This window comes from Planococcus citri, chromosome 2 (assembly GCF_950023065.1).
Source record: "Planococcus citri chromosome 2, ihPlaCitr1.1, whole genome shotgun sequence".
Lineage (NCBI taxonomy): Eukaryota > Metazoa > Arthropoda > Insecta > Hemiptera > Pseudococcidae > Planococcus > Planococcus citri.
In genome coordinates, this window is record NC_088678.1 from 12,484,881 (window position 1) to 12,508,395 (window position 23,515).

A 23,515-nucleotide genomic window follows, 5' to 3' on the forward strand; every position below is an offset into this window, starting at 1 on the left:
CGGCGGTCTTTATTGTTATGATAAACTACGTCGCAATTAAATCGAATTCTTTAACGGCCTGTCAGCCATTTTGCTATCGCTACGAGTCACGTCGCTTTCTTTTCATCGAAAGAAAACATCTGCCTTTTGCTAAATGCACGTTTTTTCTTTGTCTCGAAATTGTTGTGTCAGATTTCATCATCGATTCCAATCTTTTATCGGATTCGATGGTTGAAATTTGCGTGCTGGTGGTTTTTGTTATTATCGCCTCGAAATTCTAATTATTCAAATTTCTATTTGTCATCGATTAAATATTACTACTCCTGTGGTTTTTATTTATGTCTTTTTCAGGTATTTGTTCGAAGAAATTTGCGTCACAGTCTTTTACTGTATTGCAAAAATTTCGTGAAAAAATATCCAAAATCTATTATTTCGGTCATTTTATTCACGTTTTGGAATTTTCAAAATTACATTTTGAGATTTGAAATAATTTCGAGTCAACAAAATTTTATTTATTTTGGGCTCTTAATTAATTTCAAAAATTTCTCATTGCCTCGAAACGCTTTGCAATGCACGAATCTGATTTTCTCGCAAACATGAGGGCATATGTATGTGAAAAATGAATTTCAAAATCTATTATTTCGAAAAAAATTTCGAACTTGTCTGCGTCAGAAAATTGCGTTTTTGTAATTTTATCTCTTCGAATTTTGAGTTGCAGTGTTAAGAAAGGGCATATGGATTTGTACATGAATCTCAGTATACTAACTAAGTTTTACCTGTACGAATAGTTCCAAAGGTAACTTTCTGAATAAAGTTGCCAAGTTGTTGATTTATTCCAATTCGAATTCTATTTTTCTGATTACTTTTTAACTGCTACTTTCTGTTGCGAAAATCTGATTATTTTCATCATACTCGTAGTTGTTTCATCGAGAAAAAACAAACATTGTATTACTTAACACTGATACTGGCAATTTCAAACGACTACATAATTAGTCACTGTACCTGTATTTTCTACTTCTAAATGCTACGTCTGGCAACGTTGCTATATTCCATTTGTACCGCTGGCGGTATTTTATACTACGATAAAATTTGCTCGCCCTTCGTATACGATCTGGAATCTGTATGAAAATACGTGAACGTTATTAGCGATCATAATTTCTAAATAAATTATTACTGCTAATTATTCATAAATCTAGGTTGATTTAGTACTATTATTTGGTCTTAGTATAATCGGTTTCAGTTTCGTAGCTCTTTTAGCTGTTTTTGAAATTTTAAACTAAGAGACCATCGGTATTTTCTACGTGGTTTCTCCTAGCTAATTTATTTCGCAAAATCATTATTAATTGAGACCGGTTACGTCTACGTAGCTCTTCCTAGCTACAATCACTTTACTCACCGGTAAATTGACCGTAGGTATTCTGCTAATGAACGTTCGTTAAAATTATCTTTCATTTGCGTATCTGAATTGACTAAATTATTCGCTAGTTATCAATGATTTGATTTGGTTCGCTGCTAATTTGTAATTTTGAATTTTACTCACTTTGGAATATTTTTCAAAATACTAAATCGGAGAATTAGCGTTTGAAGCCAAATCACCAAGTACCTACTGTTTTACTTACGTTGAAGTACGCAGTTTTTACTCAGCGATCATTGTTCTGAAAGATAATTACTGTAACGTTCGGTTTCGTCTACGTAGCTCATTTTGTAATTTGGAAATAAACATTATCTGAACAATCTGTACTCTGAGAGATCGTCTGGTACTCATTACTTACTTACATTGAAGTATGTAATTGGTACTTACGTGATATTTTATTTTACCATAAAGAAAATTTTGCATCAACGCTCGGTTTCATCTTCGTAGCTCTTCCACGTTAGAATCATTTCACTCGCCGGTGAATTGATCGTAGATGTAATGCTAACTTTCAAAATCTAATCATAAGTTCGAAACCAACTCTTATTAGAGTAATTTTCAACTCACGTAGCTTGTTGCTAACTATTTTGAAACGAAAACCGAATGTGATGAATTCATTGTAGAGATTCACTTTACCATTGATGTGTAATATTCACGTTGCTTGCTTTTATCATCGAATAATTTAGTATACAAATAAACTTCGAGTTGTTACCTGAATTTGTATTTGTAGTTATTCGATGTATTTTTCACTTCAGCCTTCATCATTGCTTAATTGCAGCTTCCATTCTTCTTAGGTACTAAAAAATCGATCGAAAATGTTAGTATCGAATCTGATTAAAATACCATCAAGCGTTTGAGTTGTTAATTTTATGAGGCATATGTTGAACGTTAGGTTACTTTCTACGAAGTATCCATTTATTCATTTGCGTGTATTTAAGCTGTGTGAGAATGTACATTGTTTACTTTCGGCGAAGTATGCAATGTAGAGCTGTGCAATGAGAGTGTGAATAACTAATTAAAGCAAGCGGTACGAAATACATTTATATTTAAGGCATAGGAAACAAGTACGGAAATGCAAATTGATACGATATGACTAAATTAATCACGACGATGATCACATCTTGTATGTGTTTCATTGTCGCAATCTGGTGCGCTGATTCACCCGCAAATACGTCGATTCGCTGGAATTTCTGCGCCGTCGTTATCGTATTAATTAATTACTCCTTGATTCAACAAATAAATCACATGTCATTGGTTAGATTTATTAACGGTGATGATTATTCAGAGTGTTAACGAAAAATATATACCTGATAGTGGTTGGTATTTTCCGTGAGATTATCCCACCACTCCAAGTAGGACAACTGAATCCATTTCGGCGTTTCATTACCGTTGTTATTTCTAACGTAACATTTTCTGAAGATTTCGCCGTTGATTTTTCTAATACGACACGTCTGACGAATACGTTGCGTCGATATAGTGTGCTCGTGGTGGACAATATTCGGTTGGGCTTCCATTTTTCTGTTAAAAAATTGAAGCGAAATTAATGAGATTACTCGATGTTAGTTTGAACTGAATATTGCGTAATTGAAGGTTTACTTACTCGTTTCAATACAGCTGGCACTGTAGAAATCGATGAACAGTAATTTAATACGTGGATGAACCTTAAAACAGCTTCAATTATTCAAAAAGATCGCAATTTTACTTGGAACAACTTATAAGTCAGTCAAATTTTCCTTCGAAGTAATGAAATGGTGATAAGAGCACATTTTCGCCGGTGTTATTTCGTCAGAGTACATGCGGATGTGGTGGCTCACGTTTCTGCCCGTAACGTAACGCGTAACGTTTCACGTAGCGTTATTTTTCAAAATTTTGAGATTTTGCTCAAATTTTGCGTTTTTAGCTATCTAAACCGAGTATTGGCTATTACGTGGTTATTCCCTTGTGGAATATTTACGTGTTTAGTGATTCTCGAAGTTAAATTTCAGTTTTTTACCGAATTTCAACTTCGAAAAAATCCAAACTCAGCCAATACTGTAGTTACATTTCAGTCTTTTACCGAATTTTAACTTGTTGAGACTTGTAATGGGGCATACGTGATTTATGATTATTCAAAAATCTAATTATTTTCGAAATTGATCATTTTAAATGCCCCAGTCCGCGTTTACATGTGTTTGGTTGTATTTTCAAATCTAATTATTCAAAATTTGCAACTTTTTCTCATATTTGTGATTCGTTCTGACTGTTTTAATTTCCTGTTTGAAATTTTGCCAATCAAAATAAATTTACATTGTGACTTGGATTTCGGCGAATCCTGGTCTGTGGTGTATTTTGGTCACTATCTGGTTATAGTGTTCAAAATTTCCAGTTATGAGTTTACCAAATAAAATGACTAATTTCAGATTTTATTGAGTAACCAGCCGTTCATGGCGTTGGTAATTGTACTCTTTAAGAATTGAGCAATTGCATTTTCATTTCTAGGTATTTCACACTGAGGTGGAATTTCAACCTTTATGATTTCCCCTTCCAGTTTATATTCTGGTGGGAGAGAAATGAAAATGTTAATTTCATTTTCCTCAGGATTGATCTCAACTGTGACCTTATTGACCTCTAGATTTCTCGGTTCCACAGTATAGACTTCTTGTAAGTCTTCTGTGACCGGAAACTCCGAGTCCTCAATAAAATAACTTTTATATAGACTTTTTTCAGAGTAATGATATGGGACAATCTGATGGAAATCATAGGTTCTAAGTGGGTCTTGACCCATACGCATCAGGCGTGCCTTGATTCTCTCAGATTTTCTCTGAGATTTAGTCAATTTATTCGGATCCTTTGCCGGTTGTGCGCTGCCTCCTGTCGTCAAATCTCCTGTTTGAGATTGCGACATGGAAGGTTGCGGCTCCGCGGCGTTTGTCACAATTTTGGGTGTCTTTGGAGGTCGACCTCGCGGCTTCCTGTTAGAAGGAGCAAGTTGTGCACTTTGTTTGGGTGTGGCTGCGGATGCCCCAGTCGAAGTTGAGGATTCTAGTTGATCCTCTGTGCTCGCCTGAGTCTCCTCAGTGGCATTGGTATTTTGAGCTGAGTCATTTGGATCAACTTCCTCTCGTAAATCAGTGGATGTTGATTCCGTAGACTGTTGTTCAGTTGGCACTTCACCATTTACTGCAGTTTCAGTAATCGGTGGGTTGTGCACTTCAACTTCTACTTGTAGTTCGGTAGCTGTTGAAGTACTGGCTTGATCGCGTTTTTCAGCTCTTTGTTGTGCTCGAAGGTCGCGTGCTGTATTTTCAAGCTGTCGTAAAATAGCAGGTGATGCTTCTGTAATGTCACGCTCATTAATACCGACACCCTGCGGTGCACGAGTTGGCGGATCGTCAACGTCTTCCTCACTGTCAGACATTGCTTCGCGAGCTTTGAATAAAAATTCTTTGATTTTTTCTTCAATCGAACGCTGGTCTAATAATGATTTGAGACAGTCGCTTTTTTCCATGTCTTCGATGTTTTTACTAGTTAGGAATAGCGTTAACTGTCTTATGTTCGAAATTCTATCTACAGTTGTTCCATCTGTAGGTTTCAGAAGGTAACTGTTGAAACCTGACCATTTTATTACTATAAAAGGTCCATGTTTCTTTTGATAGAGTTTCGCAGCTGTTCGTTTTTCGAAACTTGACTGTTTGTGGTTGGTAATCAGAACCATATCGCCAGGTTGCAAATATGTAGGATCAACGTGCGTTTTGTTGAAGCAATATTCTTCTTCAATACGCTTTTGACGTCTTTTTTCTCTAATAAATGCTTCAACGGCTTGGCGATCAGTCAAATTTCCGCTTCTGTCTTCTTGCCATTCACTCGTATACACAGCTTTTTTGGCCAACATATCTGCTATGATATTAGTGTATTCTACTTTGCGTGCGTATACGTGCTGAAATTCTACATCTTCGAGCTCTTGCCTGATAGCAAGAATACGTTGAAATAGTTCAGCATGATGAACTGGCTTGTTTCGGGAGTTCTTCCAATTATTGGTTTTCCAAATTGAGCATGTGTTCGTTAGCGCTTTGATTACGTAATTCGAGTCTGATAACAACTTTATCTTCTTCACACCGTTATCTCGTAATATTTCGAGCGCAATAATTATTGCCATTAGTTCGGCGTAATTGTTCGTAACCTGGAATTCTGTGCTTATAATCCTGTCAGATATGTTAGCAGTTGAACCCGGTTTGAAACAAATTCCTATTCCAGCAATAGCTTCGGGTGAGCCGTTTTTGGAACAGGCGCCGTCGGCTGTAACTCTGGCATAGCCATTGTTGTCGATAAAGACTTCCTGTTCGTTCGACGGGACGTCAAATATCTTGAGTTCGCGGCTTCGACATTCCTCAATGGTTATTGATGGAATTTGGTTGTTTTCATTTTGATCATGTAATCGTGCTAACGCATCTCGGAAGTTGAAAGTTCTAATTTCAGTAGGAAAACCTGGAATTGTCGTGTCTGGTATGAACCAAGCCTCGTTGGGCTTGAAACCAAACGACGTTGGTGTGTTATTTATTTCGTTCTGGATTTCTCCAACGAATTTACTCCAACCAAGATGAGTGCGATATGGATCATAAACTTCATTGAGTTTGACACGTAACTTATCGCCTATGACTCTCATTGTTCGTTCCACTGAAGAACTCTGAGGGTTGTAAGCTGTCGTGTGTGCAACTTTGATCTCGCATTTTTCCAGCAAATTGTACCAGGAATCGGAAATAAATTGCGTACCGTTGTCAGTGATCACTTTCTTGATCTTGACATCGTGGATTTCAATTTCAAATAAAATTGATTCCATTGCGTTGCAAACTACTTTCTTTTGAATCCTGTGCATGTCTCGAAGCCAGACACGACTGGTAAAGATTTCTTTTGCAACTAGCAAGTATTTCGGGTCGTTCTTCAATGCTGGAACTGGTCCATAGATATCTACCGATAGCACATCGCCGATGGCGTACGCCTCGATTTGAGCGTATTCCAGCACTTTGTGCTTCGCGTAGTTCTTGTTCACTTTGCATATAATGCAGGTGTTTGTAATATCGCGAATATACGCGAGTGAACTAGGATGGTAGTATAGTTGCTTGAAGATTGTATCCAATCTACTTGCCCCTGTATGCCCATAAGCACAGTGGAGGTAGTCGACCGTGTCATACAATAATCGATCAGGTAAATATGGTACTTGCGATTTGTCTGGCAAAATTTTCATCAGACGTTTCTTACCATCGCGTGTGTACATTATGTCATAAATTTGTTTTTTACGAAGTGACGTACCCTGTTGCTTCTTATTATTTGCTGGTACGTCTTCTTCTAAGACATCCATTATCTTTTTGCAATGTTTATCTCTGGCTTGTTCGTCCTCTATATTGGATAGTAGGTCGAACAATCTGGGTACGTTTTCGTCCATAAATTTGCAATCCAGAGGTGGTAGGGCGGTCTTTTTACTGGCACCTGTTAGTTCATGATTGTCTTCCTTGTGAAAACCTTTCGTGAACCTGGGTACCACTTGGTTAATCATCAATAGATCGAGCTCTGTTAGCTCTTCTATGACGATATTTCCGACTACCAGTTCTGGTGCTTTGATGTCGTATAGCGCTTTGTTGGATAACTTCATGTCATAGATTAGATCGAAATTGCATATAGTTGTAACCCATTTTGCAGCTTTTCGGTGCGTTTTCGCCAGACTCTCAAATTCTTTGTAAATTGGGAGCAAATTGGCGCGCACGTGGACTCTCCTACTGAAAATCCACATCCAAATCTTTTTGATGACTGAGTAGAGTGTTAGCATTTCTTTGTCATACAGCGTAAAGTTTTTCTGGTGCTCCTTGAAGCCAACAGAAATGAACATAATGATTTGCTTTTGTTCATCTTCCTTGTAGAAGAGAACTGCATTCATTGCATCGTCTGTATAATGCGTATCCAAGAATAAGTCGCCCTCACGTGGAGGTTGTTTCAACGTGAATTCCTTCAAGTACTCCGATTTGAGTATGTCGAAGGCCTTCTGTTGAGCATCCGTCCAGACTATAGGGTCGTCGCCCTTTGTCAGTTCGTATATTGGGCTCAGGATTTGCATGTATCGGGGAATAAACGGCTTGTACAGCACGGTGTTCCCAACAAGAGCTAACACTTCTTTGTTGTTTTTAAGTACGAATTTGCCATGTTTCATATGGTCTTTCTCAAATTTCAGGAATTTTTCCTTTTTAAGGTCCTGTTTATCAATGTTTTCTTTGGATAAGACGAACCCCAAGTGGTCTGTACGCCTCTTGAAAAAGTGGGTTTTGGTCGGATTCAGTTTTAATCCAGCCCGTCTTATTTTTTCGAATACACTGAGTAGTCTATCAAGTGTTTCTTTAAACGTAGTACCAGAGACTTTGACGTCATCCACAAACTTGGAGATGCCTTCTTCGTCCTTTAGCACTTGGTTTATCATATGAACAAACTCACCGCTCGAGATCTTCAATCCGTACGGTAGTCTGTTAAATTCGTATACTTGGCCGTTTATTATGAACGCTGTATACTTTTTCGATTCTTCATCTAGCTCTAATTGCCAGAATCCGGACGTAAAGTCCAGCGTACAAAATAGACCATCAGGTGAACCACTGAATATTACGCTATCGATTGTAGCGGGTTCAGTTAGTACGCATTGTAAAAAGTTGTTCAACTCGTCAGCTGCCAAACACAGTCGTATATCGCCATTCTTTTTAATGACGGGTGCGAGTGTATTTATAAAAACTGAACGAGATGGCCGAATTATTCGCAAATCTAACATCTTTTGAGTCGTCATATCGAGGGCTTGTTTTAACCGAGCTGGAGGTCTATATTTTTCACCTCGTGGCACTGCTAGGTGCCCCTCACCGGGGATAAAGTTGAAATGTACTTTTTCACCTTTGTAACATCCCGGATTCAGACTAAATATGTCTTGATAAGCATTGATCTTGTGCATGGCATCGTCTACCTCCTTTTGAGGTGCAATGCCAAGCTCTCGTATTTCAGCTAAATCTTCGATGAGATTTTTCTGCATAATACGAACTGCTTTGATTCGGTCTTCTTCAGGCTCTTTTAGCTTGTCTCTTGTAGACATGCTTGTGGCCATTAAATCAATAGTTATTGTTGTGTGTTCAGGGATCTGCTCGATCTTAAATAAAGAGAGCGCGTCTTTGTAAACATCTGGGTTTATAAATGCAATTGTAAAATGATCGTCATCCTTAGGTTCATGACTTACGCATCTCTGGCGGAAATGTAAGTGTAGATCCAAATGCTCCATGGCTACTCTTCCCAGTATGAAAGTGTTGCCAATGGTGTCCATTATGTAGAATGGTACAACGAATTCCTTTGGACCAAAATTAAATGTAATTTCGGCCAGAATTTGTGACGCTCGTTCAATTGCGTTATTGGCCATACGTAGCTGCACGATGCGATCCATAGCGATTTCGCGTACTGCATGTGGCACTTTCAATTTGAGTTGTTTCAGCACATTCCTTGAGATAACATTGGGAAGTGCTCCCGAGTCCAACTGAATGGCGACGATCTTATCACCTACTGTGATTGGAACGACGCAAGTTGGGTCATCGGTACCTTCGTTTACCACTAATGGTTTTGCTTTTTCTTTCAGCTGAGTTTCATCAAGGTGTGCGTTGTCAATCGCTTCGAGTGCTCGAGCTTCTTTGATTATTCGTTTTCGAAGTGCATGATGTCTCCATTTCTTGTCGGCAGGTAGGCCTCTTATGAATTTCACACGTGTTGTAGTCGTATCACTATTACACGGGAATGTCTTAATGCCATCCCTTGTCAACAATCTGAGTAATCTGTCTTTGGGAGGTTTCTTGATTATTGCATTTTTAACTCCAAAATCTCCGATTGGTCTTCGATCCTTCGCTCTATGGTGAATGTTCAAGACTTCAAAAGGAATTGGAGAATAATCAAGTTCCGGAAACTCGTCTAATACGAGTTCTGGGTCCTCCATTATCAAACATTTGACATCCATCTCTCTTATGGATTTCTTAGTTTGATTTCCTTGTACTAAACCGTCGTCGTCAAGTTCTGTTAACTGAGCCGGACGGGTGTACTTATCCGTGAATGTTTCATAATATTCCTCTGGTAACATGCAACACGTTGGATCTCGTTGGCAATTAGGATTATTGCACGAGGTTCGATATTCCATAAATAAGGTTTTCTTTCTAGGTTCGACGACCTGACTACCTTTTAATGGTTCGTCCTTTATTTCTTCCTCCTGCTTAGGTTGCTGTTCAGGCGGAGCCATGTACGTGTACGAAGGTTGCGGACGTTGTTGGAGTATCTTTTGTACTTCGTCGTATGGAGATTTGAGCGCGTTTCTGCTTAAACGTACTCGTTTCCATTCTTCGAATAGTCTGTATATACCTGTACAAACCATGTCGTAAATCACACGGTACGTAGGTATAGCAGGGTAGTACTTGTTCCTATCCTTTTCGAATTTGAACTTTCGTTCACAAGGAATTACTCGTTGGTTTTTATCTGCCATGACGCCAATTGCTTCGACACCGGAGGCCGTTATCAATTTTTGCGTCTGCAAATAATACATGGGCGGTTCTTTCCAGAATATTACAATTTGGTCGTCCGCCGCGTTTTGGAATATTTTACGGTATTCGATATATCGATCTAGTTTAACGCCAATGCTTTTGGGGTCACCTGGAATGCAGGGTTTTACTATTGGGAAGATTAATATAATCAATTCCGCCCCTTTATCTTTGACTAGTAGATCTAAGAGTTTGTTTAGACTTTTCTTTATTTTGTCATAAGGTTGAGGTGAGTGATTCAATTCGAATTGCAGAGCTGATAGAACGAATTTCTCTCCTTCGGGGAATTCCGTTTTCTCTATACGTCTGTATAATTCTTCAATTGGTAATTGATCACGTAAATATGGTGGCACCGCTACAGGTAATGGCGTGTCTCCTCTTTTTAGGAAGTGCGCTATACCGTCGCCTACCCAAATGAATTCCGTAAAGATCGACTTCATGGGGACTTTGATGTTACTAGACCGTGCCCCTGTAGTGTCTAGTCCTGTTAGTTTTCCGAATTGTCATCGTTTCCTTGGTCTTGACTCTCGTTGGAATCGTGATCTAGGTCGATTTCTTCGATTTCTGCGCAGAAATCGGCGTTATCCGGAGTACCTTCTCCTACCGTACCATCTTCGTTTATTACGAAGAAGTGTACCGGTAGAGGTATCTGACTAGACACTTTCGGTTGGAAAGTCGAGGGTTTTCTGGCTTCATGCGGTTTTTCACCACGATTGTCGCTGTTCTGGGGTTTTGCATTATCGTTGCTGTTGTTATTACCACCAGAATTGTTCGAATTAGTATTAGTATGAGTGTTCTGTTTAACGCCATTACTATTACTAGTTTTGTTCGAGTTGGGATAGAAATTAATTTTCTGATTCCCTTTTAAATTGTTACCTAAAGCCTTTTGTAGCTTTTGGTATGCCATTTGTAGTTGTCCTTCGTTTACATTTTTGTTCGTAACAGCTAGATACGATTTCTTCGGAGGTTCCGGCGCATTATGCGGTGAATTCGTGATCATGGGTTGGTTCGTCCAGTTCCCTGTTGGAGTAGGACCTTGCGTAGAATTCCTATTCCTGTCAGAATTAGAATTCTTCGCATTCTTCTGAGAATTCCAACCCCCGTTAGGGTTGGTATTCTGGAAGTTTTTGTTGTTACCCATGTTCCAATTCGAGTTGGAGTTTTGATTCCAACTTATTTGCGGACCGAAATTCTGGTTTGAAGTCATCGGAGTCTGATTACCCCATTGATTCAAATTCCAGTTATTATTCGGGTTACCGGGAATTTGAGTCCATTGTCCATTCGCATTGAGTATCCAATACGTGGACTGCGGTAAACCGTTTCCGTTATTCCAATTGTTGTTAGGCATTCTATTCCATTCGAACGATGGAGTTTGTTGCCATTGAACGGGCGTCATCGCGCTGTTGCGAACTGTAATGCGTACATTATTCTTCGGGTCAGAGTCATAGTTAGCGAATTCGTCAAGTTTTCTTATAAAACCTTCCACTGTAGTTTGTTTCGCTAATTTCTTATCGTATGGGTAAGGCACTTTTTCAGCTGCCACTTCCAATACTTTGGAAATATTTGGATGTTTGCGTTTGATTAGAGATAGGACCCATCTCTTTATCTCCAAGAACAGACGTTTCTCCGTTTTGGTTTCGCAAAAATATTTCTGGAAATATTCCCATGCATCGTTTTGACACTGACTGTTCCAATAATGTTGAAGGAATCTCTGTTTTAAGTCTTCGTAGTCCGTTATTCCCACCATGTCGCCTTTCCACTCTGTCGCATCTTGAGTCTCAATTACTCCTTGGAATGCGTAAATTTTCTGAGTTTCGGCGGCATTGCTTTTGTTTACGTAGTCTTCAAACTGACGTACAAATTCATGAGGGAAGTAACGTTTTGATTCGTCATAATAAATGCCAGCACTTCTGACTAAGTTGGCATTTATTTTCAAGGTTGGGTTGGAATTAAGACCACTGTTGGGTCTACATCCACCTTCCTTTCTCATATCCGCAACTGCATGAGCTAACTGGCTGCATTCTGCCTTATGTTTTGTCATTTCATTTTTGAATAGGTTGGTCGCTTGGTCAAATTTGGTTTCACATTGCGTTGCCTTTTGCATCGCGCTGTCAGCTTTTTGTAAAGCTGCACCGGTAGTTTGACCTACATATTCTTTCATGCCAGTGGCCCATTGGGTACAGTGTTCACGAACGTCTTTTACGTCGTTTCTGTATCCGTCAATGTTGCGGTTCGTACTACCTGCATGGTCCACAAGATTAATTAGACAGTCTTCTATTCGGATAAGGCTGTGTTCTTGAACTGCTTGACCAATCTGTAGGTTCTCTATGGCACCTTCAGTGAAATCCCATGTTTGCTGAAACAACGATCTCAACGGATCATTTATTTCAGCATCGGTGGCGATTTCAGGTCGTTTCGGTTCAGTTTTGGATCTGCATTCTTCCCTTTTTAAGTCCCTGTAATTTTGCAGGTGACGTGTCCTCGCTGGGGGCGGGTCAGGGAGATCTGATCCATGTACCATGTTATTTTCTTCGGTAGGTACGTAATCTTCGTCATCCTCATCATCATCCTCGTCATATTCTTCGTCAGAATTGTTTGATGGCGGATGACTGCTGAACAATGATTCCACAAGGTTCTGCGGACTCGATTGTTGTTCAGGTTGTTCTACGTTTAAATCCTGCGTAGGTGGATTTTTTCGATTTTTCCGTTTGGATTTGTTATCCGAATTTTTCAACGTAACGCACGATTCTTCGTGCGTTTCACCAATACATAAGCAATGTACTTGGTGTTGCGTAAGGGCTACCGCTTTACTTCGGGTGCCTGCAGCTGGTCCAGTAAATGCCATTTCGTTCGAATTCAACTACAGCTGGGGTAATATTACGACGAATATTTTCCCTTTTTTGTGTGAAATTTCTATTAAATTTCGAACACAAATTCACGTGCAATGCTGGTTTTAATTCGCGAGTTGGTTCTGGTACACAAAAATATTCTATCACGTAAATTGCGCTTCACTAGCACTGAGCTATACAGTCGGTTGACTCAAGTCGCTAGATTACTACGGCGAGTAATCCGGACAAGATAAAAAGCGCTGAGTCAGGACGAACTGTTTCACACGTGCTCGAAACGTGTTTCTTAGCGGGATTCGAGTGCAAAGTCACTTCAGAGGTGACTCGGACAAGATAAAGAGCACTAGATCTCAGCTAAAAAATTAGCTTCGAATGAATCGCGAACACGAACACGAATTGCTGGAGAAAAAATTCAGGTGCCAAAATACCACCTTGGGTATTTCTGAAAAAATACAAGGACACTGAATTATCACTCAGCTTTGAGTGCTGGTTTAAAAAATACGCGAAAAATGCTTGCGATGTGTTTGCTTTGATTGAAAAGCCACTCGCGAAATGTACTGTAATATTTTACGATATTACTTACCAATACTGCTGCAAAATGTAGCTTCGAACAGAAGTTCTACTGCTGCTGATCGCGTGGTTGAAAAACAAACGCGGAGAAATTATGCAAATAAATTGCTTAGTATCAAAATTCACTTTAAAAAATAAAACGTGAAAAGATACCGGACAAGACACACACGGAGGACGCAAAAAATGCGCGCGAAAAAATAACACAATGACAGTCAAGCTGCTTCTCTAGAGGAGCGTTGCTAGAACCGTCGTCACACTTGAAAAGAAAAATATATAATGCGAGCCGCGGTAGCTATCAACTCGTCGGTTGGTGGCTACGCAGCTGCAGCAGCGACATCAAAAGATGGCGGCTAGTGCGACGTGTGTGTCTGTCCTTGGGTGGTGGTAGGGGTCACGCAACAATGCGGCGGACAAGCTGGAACTCGCTTTTCACGTTTCAACGAACGGATTGAGTTCTGAGAAATTCTCAACGGATATTTTATCCATCGATGGATTTCATCATCTACCACCACACATACACATGTAAAAATAAACACGTTTTCGTCAAATTCTGGCAAATTTGACTAGGTGTGTGTGTGTTTAGGTGAAAGCAACTTAATACTTTCGTGATTATTTACTTTGAAATATTCACAAGTATTCTTTCCTTTCCTATTTTCGGACACGTTGGTCTGAGAATAGTTAAGAAGTGAATCGTAAGTACAATTAAAATCATACTACAAGTATTATTTTCCAAAGTTTGGTTGCGATCTAAACTTTGTAATCATAACGATTTACTTCCTCCAAGCTCAGATTACGACGAATCTGTGCTTTTTGGACACTCGGAAGGGCGCCAATGTAAGAGGGTAAATTGACTTAAAGCAGTGATTGGTAATGTGACTTACGATTGTGGCTATTGTGTTGTTTCCAAGAAATATCCCTTAGAGTATTTCTACTAAATACTCACCGGAATACCTCACATGCTCGGCTAGGGCGTGAGTAGGAAATGGTTGCTTTTACACTCTTAACATATGATCATACACACCATAAATAATAACAAGTTATACACAAGAATAATATTTAATGTGTGCAAATTAACAACACGTTACAGGTTTTACATAATCACATATTCTATGTATTTATGTACGTTAACAAGACACTTTCTTAAACTAAATATACACACGTTGGTGTTACACACTGTGGTATAGGTTTGGATAAGTGATCTCCTCTGGCAAGGAGATCTAACTTATTCACACTGATATGTGCAAGTACTTACCCAGAGTGGCGACGAGTAGATCATCACTCCTTCTCGTCTATTAATTGGTTTCACTAATAACTAACTAAAACTAAAGCACTAAATATAACACTTAACACTCGAGAGTAAAACTTATACTTAAATGACTGCATTAACCCATTAACCGTGAATAACATACCCGCGTGCACTCGGATACATTACTGGCGTTCTGTACTCTCGTCGCTTGGCTCGTATGGCTAGCTGACGAGAATACAACGCAGTGTTGCCTTAGTGCAACGCAGTGTTACCATGTGGGCGAGCCCTATACATACCACGTACGGCATAGTAGTATATCACACTTTTTTTTAAAAATTACTTATTTTGCGTCATGCTTTTTTTTTATCAGCATTTCATTGTATTATTTATCGTTATTTTGCAAATGGTGAACATACGGAAATATAGTTGTGGTATAGGTTTGGGAAAAGAAGGAAATTTGGTGGGGAATTCGCATTGAAGGATTGACAATTTTATTTGAGGAAAGTAACAGCAAAAAGAGGCATGGGAAAGGTAGTTAGGATCGGAAATAGGAATAGGTATAGAATGAGAGAATGAGAACAGGGATAGGATCGGATATAGGTAGGAAAATAGGTAACCTACTATACCTACCACTAATACTATTTAAAATACTTGATTCATAAAAATTATTTTCCAAATCAAAAACGAAAAAAGGGGACACTTACGAGTACCTACATTGACCAAATGGTCAGTGTAATTTTAACCAAAAAAATGAGGGACTCGTCCCTAGCATAAAAATGCTTTTTAGATTGAAAATTTAATAAAAAATGGAATAAAAATAAAACAAACTAATTTCGAAATTACTTAAGAAACAATCAGCATTATTTTTTATCGAATATGGATCAATTCGTTGATCATAATATAATTAACAAGAAACACATAAGGTATTTATAAATTTGTACCCGAATTATAGGTACTTATTTTTACAATAAGATTACTTGTACTGCACCAATTAATTGGTTATTTATCGAAGATCTTTTCAACTACGTATTTGAATTTAGTTATCTCAAGACTTGAATCTAGAACCCAGGACATCTTTACCATCGGCAAGGGCTATTCAGCCACGCCTAGGTGGCACACCTCGCGACTGGATGATTTTAAGCAGCCATATTTCGAATATTCACGTGCGAAATAAATTATATCTCGAATTAAAACACTTGAAAGTTCGATTAAACTTGATGAAATAGTCATTTTATGGGAAATTTTTTACAGAATAAATCTGTATCTTCACCTTTTTGTGTTTGAAATTTTAAGATATTCTTTGGAATTATTGGGTATAAAAAAAGACTTTTTCTCATACATTTTGAAAGTGGATCTTGGAAATTATTGATATTTGAAAATGTGAGCTGGAAAGAAGATCCTCAAAGTTGTAGCTGCTCAATCATAGATTTTGAGATTTTTGGGGTGTTTTTTGAAAAAAATTGGGCTCTAAAAGTAGACTTTTTCTCGTCCATGTTGGAAGTGGCCCTCTAAATGTGTTTTTAGTGGGAATATGTGACTTGGAAAGTAGGTTTCCAGAGTTTTGATTGCTCAATCATGTATTTCGACCGACTTATTTAAAAATATGGCATAGGCACCTACATGAAATAAATGAATAAGACATCCCTAATGGCTTACCCATTGAATATTTACAATCTTACCTAGGTATATTAACTTATTCATTTCGGTACTATTATGTTTGTATGATGAAAATCAAGATATTCGGACTGGTGCTTGATTCATTTTCTTACAACCTGTCATGGTTTTACAAGTAATTTTGAAGTTTGATAAAATTATTTTCTGTTGTGACCACTTACAATTTTACCGCGTGACATTTATTCACCAAGTAAAGCTAAAAAAATTTCAGATATCTTTTAAAGTGCAAAAGTGAATGTTTTTGAGGTTTAACCTCCTAAAAGTTTTAAAATTATATCACATAATTCTCAAATATAAAATAGTAGCCCATTTGGAGGTCATTAAGCCGTTCCGAGTTGGCCTATAGAAGATTCAAATAGGATTTAACATATTGAGTTTGCTTTGCGAAATCAGTTCTTAAAAAATTACTTATTTTTGACCAAGTTTTATTCTTAAATGTAAACATTTTGTTGAGTAATTGACTGTCATTTTAGAATTGGCGTATGTAGTATAGGTAATACGTTTGGTAGCGTGAGTTAGCTCTATACTCATATGTACGTACAGTTACAATTGACAATAGCTTGAATATTACAAAAATTCCAACAGTTCTTGGTAATTTTTGGTTTTTATTTTTTTGTCAATTCCTTTATTTGCATTTAGAGGAGGTTAAAACGATATTTTGTACCATTTTGCTAAATTTTACTGGAATTCTGAATTTGATTTTTGCTCAAATTTGTGAAATTTTAATTGCCTACAGCACAGTTAGTTTAATTTTAAAGATAGGTCATTATGTAAGTGAACTACATATTTTTGTTTGTCTCAAAAAGTTACACCCGGTATGTATGTACATGATTCAAATAACTTTCAAATTTAATAAATCGAAACCATTTCGCTTTGAAAAAAATGCATATACTTACTTACTTGAGCATTCTAAACACCTCATTCTCCATGAGTGTAGCTCGAATAACTGATGGTTAGGTTAGTTAGGTTGTTGGTATCTGAGTAGAGTGAAGGGTTATGGGTTTCATCCCAATCCGAAGCAACAACTTTTTTTGGAAAGAAAATAAATATTTCATCAGATAATCTGTCTAATGCCCATCTAGTGTGGCTGATTTTTTTTTTAGGAGGTAAGTTTATTGATGGGGTGTAGTTTCCAGTTCAATTTTTTTAATCAAAATGTAAGCCAGAGAGTTTGTGATGCTGAACATTTTCAATTTAAGTCTCATATAGTCGTAGGCTTACGTCAGGGTATGCACCTCTTTTGCAGTAGAAATTTAATGACTGCTTACAGTTTTGTTAAAATAGAAACAGACACATTTCTGCTGGAAATCCATCTGAAGACAGTTTATGACATTCTAAGCACCTATAAAAGTAGGATTTCAATAGGATTTATGAAGGAACCACTGAGGTACATTGTATAACTGCCCAAATGGCGCATTTTAAAAGTTTTAGGCATCTTTGAAATTGGGTCCAAAAAATACACTTTTTCTCATTCATGTTAGAAGTGGCCCTCTAAATGTGTTTATAGTTGGAATATGTGATTTGGAAAAGTTTCCAGGGTTCTGACTGCCTAATCATACATTAAATACCACTGATTTACTTATTTGAAAATATTATGTAGGTAGGTACCTACATAAAATAAATGAATGAAACATTCATAATACCCGTTAAATACATATTTGCAATCGTACCTAATTCAAGTATGTACCTTATCTTATACATATTTCATTACAATGTAATTGGTGAGACTGGCGATTCAATCATTTTTATTAAGTAATTAATTTTCATCTGAATTTTTTTCAGTTTTTTAAATTTTGATCGGATTTGATACTTTTTATTTTATATTTTCTAAAATTAACTAAAAATGAACATGAACCAATAGCAAAGTTCATACATTTAAGTATAAGCTTGACTGAGTGAATAATTAATTGAGCCTACATAAAACAAATTTTGTTATTAGTTTATGAATGCCATTGAAATTTTTACGCCATCCTACAATTATCCCACAAAATTGATATAGATACCTTAAAAAGGCTGCAAAATTTTGGGTATCCTTTAAAATGCAAAAGTGAATATTTTTGAGATCTGAATCCCTAAATTTTTAAATTATATCACGTAATAAAATTCTCAAATACAAAATATTAGCCCATTTGGAGGTCACTAACCCGTGTCGAATTGGCGTAGAAGGTTTGAATGGGATTTAACATAGGTAGGTTTTGTAAGTGAACAATACATTTAAATTCCTCTTATGCGCTTAAAAAATACTTTTATCCCCCCTCCCATCACTTCTATCTTTAGATTTCAAGTTCAAACTCCTGTTATGGAGGGGGGGGGGGGGTCAATCAATCAGCCCTTGCATAGCTTCTAGTCACACACAGTAGGTATGCCAATGTAGTGATTGTTTTCTATTTTATGTACTTTGAAAATAAAATCGTTAAAACACCATGTGGAGAAAACAAAAAACTGAAGTTTAACGCTTTTAAACATTGAATATAACTAATTTTTTGAAATAAATGATAGGAAACGAGGAAAAACGCAAAAAACTGTGTTATGGGGCACAAATATGGATCTGGGGGGAGAAGCTCGGGGGTTAGGGCGGTTTGGTATGTTAATCAGTATACCGTCTTGAGCATTTTTCCGCAAAAATATTTACCCCCTATTCTATTTATTCCAAGTTGAGTTCTCATATCAGCTAATTTGACTATGTAGATCCATTAGTTGATCTTATTTAGTGTCCAGTTCGTTCAAATTGTGACGTTTCAAGTGTTTTACGCAACTTAAAACTTTTATTAATTCTTAATTCGAACAATGCCGTGGTTATCAAGTGAAGTGACTTACGAAGTAACAAGACATGTATATATTTCTAGTGAGCGATATAAATCACAAAAATAACTGGATTTAAGCTGCCATCTAATAGGCATGTTCTCGCCATTTTATTTTTCAACTTACCTATGCAAAGTGAAGTACTGCTAAAGTCAATCATGTCTGAGTCTATTGCAATTTTAAACTTTTATTAATTCTTAATTCAAATAAACTGACTTACGAAGTAACCAGAAAGTATATCTAATTATGTATATTTCTAGTGGGCGATATAAATTTCCATATTACTGGATTTAAGTTGCCGTCTAATAGGCAAAAGCATGTTCTGGCCATTTTATTTTTCAACTTACCTACGCGAAGTGAAGGTTACCACCATAAAGGATGCAGCAACAATTGCAAACATATGTGATTGGGAAATTTACAGGTCATTTTCGTATTAGTGACTAAAACATACAGAGTGTCCAAAGAGAGGTCAGCAAAACTTCAGATTTGAATACAACTGGGTAGCTATCACAAAAAAAATGTTGGGTGAAGCACTGAGGGTGTTTCCTATCTTTAAATTTGAAGCGGCAAATTGCGGTACTAATAGTCAAAATTCATTTTTGACTACAGGAATTGGGTGAACATCAAAAAATAAACAAAATCTCATATTATGACTTCGTGTCTATAACCTTGTAAATTGAAGGAGCTACAAATTAATTTCAATTTAAAAAAAAATAAATTCCAGAGTTCCGGGTCTCGCTGCCCAATCGAGCATTTCCCCTAATTTATTTTAAAATAGTTTGTATGTAGGTATGATACCTACATAAGATAAATTAATGAAACATTCATAATACCGATTAAATATTTGCAATCTTACCTAATTTCAAAGTACCTATTTATTTCAGAAGATGAAAATTAATAATAACATAACATGCAATCTAAATATTGGGACTGGTGCCTGAACTATTTTTCTTGATTAGTTTTTTTAGATCTCAATGTGTTTAAGTTTTTTTAATTGAATCAGATTTGATTATTTGAAGGTTCTTTTAGGCTTATTGCCACTTTTTTATGTTATACCTACTTCCTAAAAGTAGATAACTAAAAATGAACAAGAAGCAATAGCAAACGTCATACCTTTAAAAGCTTAACTGAGTGAATAATTAATTAAGCCCACATTAAACAAATTTTGTTATTAATTTATGGATTATTGGTCGCTGGGCACAAAAAACGCCCTTGAAATTTTCACACCACCTACAATTTTCCCAAAAAATTGATAGGTATACTTATATACCATGAAAAGGCTGAAAAATTTCGGTTGTCCTTTAAAATGCAAAAGTGAATATTTTTTAGGTCTGACCCCCTTAAATTTTTAAATTATATCACGTAATTCTCAAATATGTACAAAATATTAGCCCATTTGGAGGTCATTAACTCGTGTCGAGTTGGCCTAGAAGCTTTAGATGGGATTTAACACAGGTATAGGTTTGTAAGTGAACATTGCATTCAAATTCCTCTTATATGTGCTTAATTAAAAAAGTATTCCGAGAGTTTTTTGCAATAAAATGCAACCAAATCATGTCAAAGACCTTATAAAACAACGTTGCATCCGATGGAGACAGTTGAGCCTCTAGTCACACACAAGTATGCCAAAGTAGATTTTTATTAAAAATTGTACGCTTTTTAAAATTGAATAGAGTTCATTTTTTTAAAATAAATGATAGGAAACGAGGAAAAACGCGAAAAACTGTGTTAAGGGGCATACATGTGGATCAGGGGGAAAGGGAGAAGCTCAGCGCGGATTAGGGTGGTTCAGAACGTAAATCAAGATACCATCCTGAGAATTTTTGCACAAAAAAATTTACCCCCAATTTATTCCAAGTCAAGTTCTCATATCAGATAATTTGACTAGATCTATTAGTTGATCTTGTATATTCGTATTTGGTGTCTAGTTCGTTCAAATTTTGACGTTTCAAGTGTTTTGTGCATTGTGCAACTTCAAATTTTTCTTAATTCTTAATTTGAACAATGATATCGTTATCAAATGAACTAATACGAGAATGTATACAAGACAAGTATAGTAACTAGTAGGCGATATAAAAATCACCAAATTACTGGATTTAATTTAGGCTGCCGATGATGCCATCTAATAGGAATGTTCTCGCCATTTTATTTTTCAACTTACCTACCCGAAGTGAAGCTAATTCTTAATTCAAACATAAAGCTGCCATTAGGAGTCTTTAAATAAACATTAGCAGCGAATTTTTAGTGTGGGATATAAATCCATTCATTTTAAAGTGATATAGGTACAAGTATTTGAATATTATTCCAGTCGATATAAGTGCCTTTTATTCGCAAAGTACATATATGATAGTTTTACCGACTTTGCCGGAAACGGAAAAGTAAGGTATTGTATTTGTCATGATGGTTGAGGAATTGGGTGGGGGTGGGTTTTCTTGAGGTTTTGGAGTGTGCTGATCACGATAAGACATATGGCGCAAAACGAGATAAGTTTATATATATATTTATTTATTTATATATTTATATATAAGTTTATATATCAATTTATGTATAAATTTGTGTCACGCTGAACTCAAAAGCTCCGAACTTTAAGTGGAAACTGATGATGGCAAAATATTGCTTTGATACTGAACTAGAGAAATTTTTAATTTGGTCGAAATCGATTCAGCCGTTTACGAGATATGAACGTTTAAGTGTGTTTCAACGTTATGGATAAGCAGAAATTTGTGTAAACCCTTATATCTCGCAAACGGCTCACCCCCAACAAACAGATGGGGTGGTTAGGGTGTGTAGGTTGCAGATTGGTACGCCGAAGGTCGGGTGTTCGAATCCCGCGCGAGTCAAGAGGAGAAAATTTTTTGTTGATTTTTTTGTTAATTTTTTTGTTAATTTTATCCGTCCAAAATTTTTTTGCCATAAAAAATCAAAATTTTTCAAAAATTTCTAGTGTAATTTTTGTTTTAACAAAAAACATTAAGTTTTTGGTAAATAGCCAGTAAATTTTGATAATTTTTTTTTTTTTTTGTTAATTAATAGTAATTTTTAGTAAATAAAATGATTAGTTATTTTTGGTGAATTACTCGTAATTAAAGTTGGTCGAAAATTTTGGTAAATTGCTTGGGTAATTTTTGGTAAATTGGTAAAAACCTTTGACAGTAAATTACTGGGGTAATTAAAATTCGGTAAAAAATTGGTAAATTAGTGAGGAAATGTCTCGTAAATTACTGAGGTGAATGTTGGTAAATTGCTGGGGTAATTTTTGGTAAAATGGAAAATTGGTAAATTAGTGGGTAATGTCTGGTAAATTACTGAGGTAAATGTTAGTAAATTGCTGGGGTAATTTTTGGTAAATTCGTAAATTTTGGTAAAGTCGTAAATTTTGGTAAATTAATAAATTTGGGTAAATTCGTAAATTTTGGTAAATTCGTAAATTTTGGTAAATCGGTAAATTTGGGTAAATCGGTAAATTTGGGTAAATCGGCAAATTTGGGTAAATAGGTAAATTTAGGTAAATTTTGGTAAATTGGTAAATTTTAGTAAATTGGTAAATTTTGGTAAATTGGTAAATTTTGGTAAATTGGTAAATTTTGGTAAAATGGTAAATTTTGGTAAATTGATAAATTTTGATAAATTCGTAAATTTTAGTGAATTGGTAAATTTTGGTAAATTGGTAAATTTTGGTAAATCGGTAAATTTTGGTAAATTGGTAAATTTTGGTAAATTGGTAAATTTTGGTAAATTGGTAAATTTTGGTAAATTGGTAAATTTTGGTAAATTGGTAAATTTTGGTAAATTGGTAAATTTTGGTAAATTGGTAAATGTTGGTAAATTGGTAAATTTCAGTAAATAGCTAAATTTCAATTCTGGATAAAAATTAAGCCATTAAAAACCTCTAAATTTTGGTAAATCGGTAAATTTAGGTAAATTGGTAAATTTTGGTAAATTGGTAAATTTTGGTAAATTGGTAAATTTTGGTAAATTGGTAAATTTTGGTAAATTGATAAATTGGTAAATTTCGGTAAATAGGTAAATTTCGGTAAATAGGTAAATTTCAGTAAATACGTAAATTTCGGTAAATAGGTAAATTGGTAAATTTTGGTAAGTAGCTAAATTTCGGTAAATTGGTAAATTTCGGTAATAATTTTGTTTTTTGTCAACAATTTTCCTGATATATTATTCCACTTGTAATATGACGGTTACGTCTTCATGAGTACGCTAATTATTATTTGAAAATCAATTTCATAAAAGTGTAATATGATGGCTACTTATGATTGACTATTTTATTTTGTCGATGTTTTCGACTTTTCGTATTCATTAAATCGGTAAATTTGGGTACTTCCGCGCATTTTGAAAAATTGGTAAATTTTTAAGTAATGTCTGGTAAATTACTGAGATAAATGTTGGTAAATTACTGGTGTATATT

The 23,515-nt window shown here is 36.1% G+C and overlaps 1 protein-coding gene across 2 annotated transcripts in view; it reads right to left on the reverse strand.

The window, feature by feature from the left end:
• LOC135834710 (uncharacterized) overlaps positions 1 to 23,515 on the reverse strand; it is a 194,116-nt gene that overhangs the window by 65,444 nt on the left and 105,157 nt on the right. The window lies entirely within an intron of this gene.